Here is a 12316-nt window from a genome sequence, read left to right as displayed (position 1 = left end):
TTTATAAAGGATCATCTTCACTTCTTTGGACCTAATTACTCAATAAACAGACCTGCTAGGTATTTCTTTCAGACTGGGATCCCATAAAAAATTACTGAGGGGCCGGCCAGGTGGCATAATGGTTAAGTTCACTCGTTAGGCTTCAGCTGCCCAGGGTTCACAGGTTCAGATCCTGAGTGTGGACCTAGCACTTCTCATCAAGCCACACTGCGGCAGCATCCCACATAAAGTAGAGGAAGATTGCCACAGATGTTAGCTCAGCAACAATCTTCCTCAGGCAAAAAGAGGAAGATTGGCAATGGATGTTAGCTCAGGGCCAGTCTTCCCCCGCCCCCCCCCCCCACACACACACAATTACTGAGACAATAAGGGCTACATGAACCAAGAGAATTTGGGGAACTTCTCAGATAGTCCCTACATTCAAGAGCTCGTCATCTAGGGGGAAAACTGGACCATAAACGAATCAATGAAGCTAGCATAATAAATCATATAATTGAGATGAGCAAAAGATGGGGGGGCTGGGGGTGAGGGAAGAGGGGAAGACAAGTATTTAGACTGTATGGCAGGTACCAAGAAAAGCCTCATAGGAAGAATAATTGCTAAGGTTGGTTGTTTTATTTTGTCTAAATAATAAATGCTCTTATTTTTTTTAATCAAATAAACTGGTTTACGCTGAAAAATGGTAATCTTCTGCCCCACTTACCATCAAATCACCAGTCCTACTCCCTAGAGCAAACCTCTTTCAACTATTTTACGTACTTCTCTGTAATTATCTCCCTATCTCTAAATGAGATGCTTATACTGCTATATCTGATTTTATAAATGTAAGATCTTATATATTGACTTCCTGTTATAGATGTCAAGTATTTAGCTTTTTTACACCATCCTCAACTTCTTAATTTAGTTATATATCAAATATTGGGTTAATCAATAATCAGTGTTTGCATCATTATAACTATATAAATGTTATTTATTACTAAACCAAGAAACGTACTGTGATTCCATACCCTTTCTCATAGAACTTACTCTTTTTCCTGGAGTTGTTAATTGACTCTGTTTTTCATTTGTTCATTTTTTAATGTAGTTATCGCTACTTTTTCCCCATCTACCCCAATAGATCTTTCAGAATCTATCAGTAATTCTTATAAATACTCAACCACAGTTTCAAACAGTATATCCATTTCTGCCTCCTGCTCTCCTATCTTCCACCCAAACACCCTGTGTCCTCTCTCCCCTTGCCCTCAGACCTCTGTTTATCTGGACTCGTTGATCTCAAGTCATGCTCTACAGCTTTTCATGCTGGTCTTCTTTTTTCCACCCTCCTCCATCTCAGGCATTAAATGTCCTGGTTTTTTAAACCCATGTCTTCCCCTTTCTTGACCAACTCATTTTATAAAGCACATCCTTTAGTAGCTTCCTAAGAAAAGATGTGTAGTGGGTAAAATGTTTGAGCCTTTCATGTCAGAAAATGTCTACATACTGCCTTACACCTCAATCAATAATTTGACTGAGTATAGAATACTACGTTGAATGTAATTATCCCTCTGAATTTTGAAAATATTGCTCTTCTGTTCCAGCATCTAGTGTTGCTGTGGTTAAGTTTGAAGCCATTTTGAATTCTGAATCTTTTCTCTATCTTATTTCTGTCTCTGTCTCTCTCTCTCTCTCTCTCTTTTTTTCTCTTTTGGTGAGGAAGATTGGCCTTGAGCTAATGTCTGTTACCAATCTTCCTCTTTCTCCTTGAGGAAGATTGTCACTGAGCTAACATCTGTGCCAATCTTCCTGTACTTTGTATGTGGGATGCTGCCACAGCATGGTTGATGAATGGTGTGTAGGTCCATGCCCAGAATCCGAACCCAAAAACCTTGGGCCACCAAAGCAGAGCACACGAACTTAACCACTATGACACCAGGTCAGCCCCTCTCTCTCTCTCTATTTGTCTGTCTCTGTGTCTCTCTCCTTCTCTCTCATCTTAATTCTGTGTTTTAAAATTTCACAGTAGCATGCCTTGATGTAGGGTCTTCTTGCACACAGTATGCTGAGCAATCAGGGAGCCTGTTGGTGTAGAAGTTCACAAACTTCAGTTAGGGGAGACATTCCTACATTATTCATTTGATAATTTCATCCTTTTCATTTTCTCTTTCTGTTCTTTCTGAGTCTCCTAATGCAGAGATGTGGGAGTTCCTCAGTTGAGCTTTTCATTTCCCTATCTTTTCTTCCTTCTTATCTATCATTTTTCCTTTTGTTGGGCAACAAGTTATTTTTCATCATTTTTATGGACTTTTTAATTTCTTTCTAGGAGTGTGAAATAAAAACATCATCTTTTTCCCTCCAAGAACTCTTTATTGTTCTGATGTTTCCTTTTTCCAAGCAAGCTATTGGTATTCTATAGATGCAAAAAATTTTCTTATCTTTCTGAAGATATTAGTTGCAGATCTTTTGAAGTTTTCCTCTGCTGCCAGCATTGTTTCTATTTCACTGAGGTCCTTTTTATCATTGTTGTCTGTTGGTTTGTTTATTTCTTTGATTGGTTGGGTTTGGGGTGCATTTTTATCACTTTCATGTGGAAGGCCTTCCTTAAGTACCCAGTTATCCTGGATTGTCCATTGTTTTTTTTAAGAATAAAGCACCAAATGTTTTATAGAAGCACTGTGAACATGGGCAGGGACTTGATTGCCGGGTTTTACTCGAGGTAATGAAAGGGTATGCCATCCTTGTGGATGGAAAGCTCCATATGTCTGTCTCTGGAAATCTTTCCTCTGGAGCTACTTCATTTCTCCACAATCTGGTCTTCCAATATGCTGCTAGAGAAGTTCAGGAAAAGGAAATATGCTTGGATGCTGGCCTTCTAAGGCAATAGGGGATGGTGCTGAGAGTCTCTAAGTTTGTTATATAGATCATCCTAATCCTCTGTTGTAGCCCCAGTGACCTTGCTCTCCCCAGATCTTGGTATCCCTGAGACCAGAGTCTCACAACTTTAATTCTCCAAAGACAAGAAAGAAACTGCCTTCTGGCTATGAAGGGTTGAGGAGGGACCTACGCATCCCAATCATCAGTTTTAGCCTGTACCTCCCAAACTTCCACTGCTCCTGGCACTCTTCTTGCAGAGCTTCTCAGAGGTCCCCTGGGCAAGTCATCTGCAGGCATTTAAGTGGGAACTTTCTCCACTCTGCTAAGTTGTTTGCCACATCTGCCTTTGTTTCCTATCTTCAGAAAAGTGGTTGAACCATTCCATTTATTATTGTCTCTCCTATTTTTTTTTTTTTTTTGGTCCTTGCAGATCAGTATCTTTACTCTTCTGCTATTATTTCAAGGGTTGGGGAGGGAGAAGAGATAAGCCTGCGTGGACAATGTGCTGTGATCAGCCGGAAGCCTAATGTCGATTTCAAAGAAACAGAGGAGTTAGACAAGTGGAGAGAATAGAAGGAGCAGTCCAGGTATAGTTCTATGCCACAGTCTGCTAGCAGATGTATAAAATAATCTATCCATGGATAAGATCTTCTGCCTGATGCAGAAAAGATGTTGAAGTAGCATAGCACTCAATTTTCAAGCTCAAGATCTGGAAGAATACAGACTTCATCCCACATCTGTCACTCAAAAGCTGTGTATGTATCAGGATCTCCATTTCCTCATCTGTCAAATATGGAGAATAATTAGATCTACCCCATAACTTTATTGAGCCATTTAAATGAGATGATGCCTTGATATCTAGCAAAACAGCAAGCATCAAATAAACATAAACTATTGTTATCATCAACATCATCATCATCATCTAACTACAGAAATACATGTTAATATGAAAAACTTGATTAAAGAGACTGGTAAAAATAATTTAGATAAGCAGAAAATAAAATTGTGTGTAGAGTCAGTTATGGAGTTATGAAAGCCTTACATTGGATTCTGTTTCTAATCCAAGGAAGGATTAAAATAACCAGTATTTGTGGAAGGGGCTTCATAGGAACCTCTCAAACAGTTACTTATTAAGTGGTAGCTACTTTGTCATTATTGTTAAATGCAATGAGTGGGACAAAAAAGGCACCCTGAAAACTCAGAAATGGAAAGTTGAGATTAAACTGCAAAGGAGATTGACTGTCAGGCTTAACTGGCCTAGAGGCACATTCTGATATTTCAGTCAACCCCAGATAATAATGAGGTGCCCTGTTATGTTATTCTGCAGGGCCTTGTACTTACGTTAATACATCTCATTACCTGTTCATCTGTTTTCCTCGAGAAACTACAGTGAATGGGAGGGATCCAGTGAATCTAATTCTCTTTTATATTCCCAGCACCTAGCACAATAGTTTTTGACAATAAATAAAAACTGCTTAAATTCTCTACATGAACATTTTTAAGAGCAAGCAAGAGGTGATAGGAAGGACAGAAAATAGCTGGTTTGGTGCACCTTTCATTTCATGCTTACGGCCTGACAAGCCCCAAAATATTCCATATCCTGCCTTTTTTTTTTTTTTTTTACAGTTTCTTATGCATAAAATAGGCACATTAAGCGGCACTGAAGTAAACAACCCAGTTTGACTCCAACTCTTTTCACAAACCTCCAAGGCTGGCAAATTCCATACAAGCCCTGCAGTACTGATCCCCTGCTTTACAAAAGAGTTGATAGCAAAACGTTTCCAGAAACTCCTACAGTCATGATTATATTTCTTTTTAGCCCATGCATTTACCATCCTTTTCTTATTAGCTAGACATTTTGTCACAGATTATTAAAATGAAATAATGCTTGTTAAAACAAATGGAAAAAAGATGCCCTCTGTAATGTCTTGAATTTTACTCTCTGTAGACTCGCCAAATTTCAGGATTCTACAATGTTTCCTGTCACCAAAGGGCATGACTTTTTCTGCATAGTACCCAAGGTTGAGAAGCATCCTATGATGAAACCTCATATCTTGAAGGTGCATTTATAGTTCTTAAAGTACTTTCATGTGTTTATAGTTCTAGCCAATTGTCCAGGGAGAATAATTCCATTCCTGCAATGGAAAAACAAGAAATCTCTGAGGTTTAGGTGACTCAAGCCAAGTTCATACAAGGGATTGAGAGCATTCAAACTGGCAGAAAAGTAGCTAGGTGAGCAGCAGTCTGGGAAGAAGGACACCTGGGTTCTCTTCTTGGCCCTGAGTCTAATAAGCTATGTATCCTTGGGCAAGTCACCTCATCATTCTGGGCCTTGCCTTCCTTAGTTGAACCAAGAAGCTTCTCAATTCTAGTACTCTGAAATTGTAGAATCCAACCCGGATTTTCTGAGCTCTTTCAACAGTACAGCACAAGGTAAATTATTCTCTGGGATTAAACTTTTCTTTTAATAAGGAACCCAATGCATCTCTGTTTCTCAATTTCCAGTTGCTTATTTTGAAAGAAAACAAACAATATACAAATGGGTTGAGTACCAGCTACTTGTCAGGCACTATACTAGGTAGGAATGATGTCAAGGTGAATAGACCCAGTGCCTGCCCTCAAGGAACTTACTGCCTAGAGGAGGCACATAAACAGCTACAAAGCTACATCATGGCTGCAGTAACAGAGAGATGATGTACAAGGCACAGAGCTATTATTGAAAAAAAGCAAGCTCAGGTCTGTCTTCCTTAAGAAGTAATGCTGGGTTGACTCCTGTTTGTGAACAGGAACAAGACATCATAGTGCTAGGTAGTAGCAGGTGCACAGTCAAGAAGGAATGACGCATCCAGAGAACAGCCAGCCCTTCTGGAGTTGGGACAGAGCTGAAGGAAGGAGAAGTACATACAGCAAGAGATGAGCTTGGAGAAGTGGCCGGGATCTTCATGAATGACTCCTTGTTGACATGGGCTGTCACTTTTGAGGCTTGCTTTGTTTATTTATGTTCTGCCTTGTTCCAAAAAGGATTTGAGGTGGTTCGTTTGAGGAAGAACAAAAACAAAACAACAATTCAGACTGGCTTAAATAATAAGGGAATGTATTTGGCTCAGGTAAGGGGAATCCTAGAGACTAGTTAGACTTCAGAATTTATTAACCCAGAGACTCTAGCTCAGTTTCACGATCTCCGCAGTTTCAAGATCATCCCTTCCTGAGTGTATTTACTTCCCTCCAACATCCAATGATTTCCAATTTAGAGATAGGAAATGTCTTACTCAGAGCTGCAAGAAACTTCTCCTCTTATCTCTTTGGCCTGAGCTGGATCACATGCCCATTCGTGAATCAGCCTTTGAGTCCAGGGACTTGCCAGGTGCTGACTGTCTTAGGGCTGGATTCGTGAAGCACTGTACCAGCGCTGGAGGGATTATCCCCAGACTGCTCACATCCACCAGTGGAGCTAAAGAGAGAGCCAGCCTCCCTGAAACCACAGGCTGTGATGGTGATCAGTGACTGAATACGGGCATAGTTTACAAATGGTGAAAAGAAGAATGGATATGAGATGTAAACAGCAATGTCCACTGCACTGAGAATGTTAAAAAAAAAAAAGATACAGATCCCTGATGCAATATAACAGCATTATAATATTATCTTATAGTATATATAATCATATATATTACATAACAATACATAATATTCTCATATTATAAATAAGAAAAGAAAGGTGAAGGAATGATAAAGGTAAAATGGTGAGATGAGAACAGTGGGAAAGTTACTAGATAGACTTCAAATAGTAAAAATCCCAAAGAAATATTAAAGATGAAATAGTAATTTAGTTTTGAGCTTCCTAACAGCCAAAGCAAAGAAAGAAAAATGATCAATTAAAAAAGTCACAGGGGCCAGCCCAGTGGTGTAGTGGTTAAGTTCATGTGCTTTGCTCCAGCAGCCCAGGGTTTGCGGGTTCAGATCCCGGGCATGGACCTACACCCCACTCATCAAACCACGCTGTGGCAGTGTCCCACAAACAAAATGGAGGAAGATTGGCACAGATGTTAGCTCAGGATGATCTTCCTCACCAAAAGAAAAAAAAAGTCACAGTATACTTTGGAAGAACTAAGCTATTTCTGGCCCAAAGTCCTCAGAGAAAATCTTTTTCCCATGGGTCTTCATAAAAGGACCACTAAATGATATTACAGAACTGTCAGCATCATCCCTACATGGCAGCAAATTTTAAAACCTCTATCAACATCAACACAAATTTAATTTAGGCTGCTCTGAGATATTCAGTCCAAACCAAGGCAACTCTCAAATGCCTTGAATTATCCAAAGATAAAATCTAGACTGATCAGAGCCATGTTCCTCAAACTGGGGTAAAATGAGTACTCCGGGGATACAGCAGGAGATAAAAATGGTGTATTTTCCTGGAGATAGGGAGGAACAATTTTGGCCTGGCTTTTTCTTGGTGGTAAAGGATTTAAAACATTAATTATATATTTAAACTAACACGAATATATACAGAATAGAATATAAAATGCATAAATGCTTTGAAAGAGAGAGCATGAAATCTCAATGAAAAGAATGCCCCACTGTGCGGACAGCCTTAGGTTTACATGCCCAAACCCCCAGAGGGGTGATATCATGCTCTTCTCCCCTTGTGGTCTATTCAGGGGAGAAGTTTGAAAATGTTTCCCCTGAGTTTCTTCCTCTGGCCAACTCCTAGTCACCTCTCATAGCTCCTTGTAGTTCTCTGATCATGTCACTCTTCATTTTTTTTTTAAAGATTGGCACGCACCTGAGCTAACATTTCTTGCCAATCTTCCTTTATTTCTTCTTCTTCTTCTCCCCAACCCTCCCCCGCAAGTACATAGCTGTATATTCTAGTTGTGAGAGCCTTGGTTGTGTTATGTGGGACACCACCTCTGCATGGCCTGACGAATGGTGCCATGTCTGTGCCCAGGACCGAAACCAGTGAAATCCCGGACTACCAAAGTGAAGCACAGGAACCCAACCACTGGGCCACAGGGCTGGCATCAACTCTTCACTTTTTATTGTAATTGCTTGTTTAATATCTATCTTCCCTGATAAAGAGTAAGGAAGCGGCTGGCTTGACTCTTCAATTCCTGGCAGTGTCTGTCTGGTGTAAGGGGCCAATGAATTAATCAGTTAATGAACTAAAGATGTCTGGTTTTTATGGGTTGTATTGTGTCCCCCACAAATTCATATGTTGGAGTTCTAACTCCCAGTACCTCACAAGGTGACCTTATTTGAAGGGAGTCTTTACAGAGTTAATCAAGCTAAAATTAGGTCATTAGGATGGGCCCTAATCCAATATGACTGTTGTCCTTATAAGTAGGGGAAATTTGCACACAGAGACATGCATAGTGAGATGATGTGAAGACAGAGCCAAGGAGAGAGGCCTGGATTCTTCCCTCACCGCCCTCAGAAGGAACCAACCCAGCTGACACCTTAATCTTGGACTTCTGGCCTCTAGAACTGTGAGATAATAAATTTCTCTTGTTTAAGCCACTCCTTTTATAGCAGTTTGTTATGGCAGCCCTAGCAAACTAATACAGTGATCTTCTGATCCTTCAGATGGCTGCACCCCTCCATGAACAGTGTTTCTTCCAAAAGGACATTTGATGAAATCAAGTCCTTTGCATGGACAGTGAGGACGGCATTGGTTTCCTCCACAGCCATTGTTGTGGTGACAAAGTCTAAGCCTGTGTTGGGAGACCGAGGTGTGCTCCAGGAACTAGGGCTTCCTTCTCCCCCCAGTTCTAGGCTCTGTCTGACAGACTCACACAGAACACCTTGTTTATATATGAGCTCTGATGTTAACTAGCTGTGTGACTTAGGGCCAGTCAATTAATCTCTCTCTGTTCCTTCGTCATAAGGAAGAAATGATATAATACACTTAACTCAAAAAACAAAATAATGCACATAGAAGCTCCTCATATGGTGTCTGCTCCATAATAGCACTACAAAAATGTGAGTCTCGGGCTGGCCTGGTGGTGCAGCAGTTAAGTGTGCAGGTTCCACTTCAGCAGCCCAGGCTTCACTGGTTCAGATCCCGGGCGCAGACATGGCACCACTTGGCAAGCCATGTTGTGGTAGGCGTCCCACATAAAAAGTAGAGGAAGATGGGGACGGATGTGAGCTCAGGGCTAGTCTTTCTCAGCAAAAAGGAGGATTGGCAGCAGATGTTAGCTCAGGGCTAATCTTCCTCAAAAAAAAAAAAAAAATGTGAGTCTCCTTCCTTGCTCTCTTGCTCTCCTTATAGTGGAATACATATTTCCCCATAGAAGGAGTAAGTAAGCCTCTAAATACTTTACAATTTTAAGACATCTTTTTCCTTTAATATTATAATCTGATGGCCTTCCACACAGGCAGAAAATTAAGAAGATAGTTTAAGTGAAAAGATGACAAATAAGTGCCATTTTACTTTGGAAAGAATTAAATTATTATGAACTAAATATCTACATTTGTATCTTAAAATTTTTCATTAAAAAATAATCTCAGTCCATTGAGTTTACTTATAAACTTATAAACTTTGGCTGAGGTTTACACTTAAAACAAATGTTTTTAATTTCATTGTACACTATCAAAGCAACCAAATCATTGTATGTGTAAACGCAACCTCCATATCTTGCAAGTGTGATTTTTTTTCTAGTGCCTTAGTCTATGTGATTTTCATTGGTTTTTTTCCCCCTATTTCTTTTTGGTAGCTGATTCTTCCTTAAACCAAGCAGAGAAGACCAAAAAGAACATTCTCAGTCATAGGCTTAAGGTCATTTGACCTCAGTGATTGCTTTCCAAAGATTAAAGCCGAATTTAAACCAGAGTTCTTTTCCAGAACTAGCAATAGAGATATGATTTTGGTAGAAGTTCATTTGCCATGAAAGAATAGAGAAAATTCAGTACTATTATTTACCCTAATCCCTAAACAGTTTTGCAGGAATAGCAAAATTCCAGGTTAACATTCTGTTTCACTTAATATGACCCAGTGTTAACAATTATTAAACAGGGCCAAACATGCTGTAAAATTAAAGAACTCTACTAATCTGTACTTAGCATCATCCATGGAGAATTCAGGTAACTGCCACACATTTGGAATTCAGGTATAAATCATAAAGTGTTCAACAAATTTAAAATAACTGAAGGCAAGGCAGCGTCACTCCAGGCAGGGGCATTTAGGGCAGGGAGAAGTGTTGGTTGAGGTCCTTGCAACAAATGAGGAAGCAGAAAAACCGTAAAAACTGGTCACGAGCCTATAAAACCCCAGCATGTATTTTTTGTAGGGGCCCAGAGAGTTACTATAGGCCCCAGGACATTACTATAATATAACCCAATAGAATAAGATGGGGCAGCTCAGGATTTCCTTGACTGGCTGGGGTCAGGGACCATACCCTCTGAAGGGCCTCAGATTAGCCAGGTCAATTGAGAATAGTCATTTAATCTTTTCAAGCTGTTCTTTACCTGCAAAACGAGAATAATGATTCCATTGCTGCCTACTGCACAGGGTCGTGGTGGAGACCCAAAGTAAAAGAGCTGCAGAGAGTCACTGACTTGATTTCACACTCCCATCCCTCCTTTCTCTTCTCTTGGCTCTGGGACCCCACACTGTCCTGCTTCCTTCTAATGTATTGGCTATTACTTATCAGCCTCCTGTGCTGGTTCTGCTCTCTGATCTCTCTAAATTTTGGAGTACCCTGGAGTTCAGTCCTCATTCTTTTTCTCCTATCTAGTCTCTCCCTAGGTAATCTCAAAGCCTTAAGAATGATTCATTTTGCTAATCATCCCCACGTTTATACCTCCAGTCCTGACTTCCCTTCTGAACTACAGACTTGCAAACCCAACTGCAAACTTGACATCACCACTTGATGTCTGATAGGTATCTCAAACTTTATACAGCCAAAATAGACCTCTTGATTCTCCATCATCCATCCCTATTTTAGTCAAAGTCATCCACTCAGTTGCTCAAGCCAAAGACATCTAGCAGTTATCCTGAGTTTTCTCTTTCCCTCTTCTCTCACATCCAATCCATCAACAAGACCTATCAACACTACCTCTGAAACAGATCTCAAATCTGTCCACTTCTTCCTACCTCCACCACCACTGCCCTTGTCCAAGCCACCATCTTTGCTCATCTGAATGTCCACAATCAATTCCTAACAGGTTGCCCTGTTTATCTATTGGGCTATGCAATCTTATTTTTTATATTTATTATGGCTTTTATATAAGTTTAATGACATACAAATAAACAATGCATATATAAAAGATAGCATTTTTAATTTAAAAATCCACCAATGAAAATATATGTGTATATAAAAAATCAAAACTCAGCAAAAGCATAGAAGAATAGACACAAATCTATGATAAATTTAACTTTTTAGAAAGAAAATAGGATGGGAATGAAGGACAAAATGAACTTTACTTTTTTACATAGTATTTCCTTCTTTTATTAAAAAACATAAGAACTTGACATGAACATGTCAGTATGTTAAAATGTCGGTTCTTGGTCGGACGTTTGGATCTTGTTCTCTGTAAATTTTTTCTAATTTTCTCAAAATAAAAAGAAAATAAACACAGAGAAGGGAAAATAAAGAGCAATAAAATAAGTAAAAGAGGACAATATCCCTGAGTGGAAGAATGCATTAAAAATTTAAATATATTGTATGTATAAACATCTGATAAATATTTCAATTTCATGAAAAAGAAAAATAAAGTCTTTCTCTATTCCTGATTTATTTATTTATTTTGGTTAGGAAGATTGGCCCTGAGCTAACATCTATTGCCCATCCTCCTCTTTTGCTTAAGGAAGACCATTGCTGAGCTCAGCTCACATCTGTGCCAATCTTCCTCCATTTTATGTGGGATGCCTCCACAGCATGGCCTAACTGAGCAGTGCCAGATCCATACCCGGGATCCGAACCTCCAAACACCGGGCCACCCAAGCGGAGTGCACAAAACTAACCATTACGCCACCAGGCCGGCCCCTCTATCCCTGATTTTAATTGAAATATTTCTATTTGCCTCCATCCTGTACAAAATCTTGAAGATGTAATTCTTATCATAGCAACCTGTTTAAAGTTCTCTGATGTCTTCCTAACACATTTAGAATTAAATTCAAGTTTCTTACCATGGCACACAAAGTCCTACCTGATCTGGCCTCTAACTACCTCTCCAACCTCCTCTGCCAGCACTCCAAATCCTCTAGGTAACAGCCATGCTGCCCTCAGTCTGTCTGTCAACCACAAATTTTTTCCCACATGAGGCTCTTTGCCTTGATCCCTCCTCTGCCTGGATGGCTTTTTCCCCATAACTGAACTTGGCTGGAACCCTTTTGTCATGCAAGCCTCTTCAAATACAGCTGCCTCAAAGAGACTTCTCTTGACCAACTGACCCGAAGGAATCCCCCAGACACTCTCTATCATATCACCCCATTATAGTCCTCTCCACAACACTGACCACAGTG

The sequence above is a fragment of the Equus quagga genome, chromosome 3 (genome assembly GCF_021613505.1).
Source record: "Equus quagga isolate Etosha38 chromosome 3, UCLA_HA_Equagga_1.0, whole genome shotgun sequence".
Taxonomy (NCBI): domain Eukaryota; kingdom Metazoa; phylum Chordata; class Mammalia; order Perissodactyla; family Equidae; genus Equus; species Equus quagga.
This window is presented reverse-complemented; position numbering follows the sequence as displayed.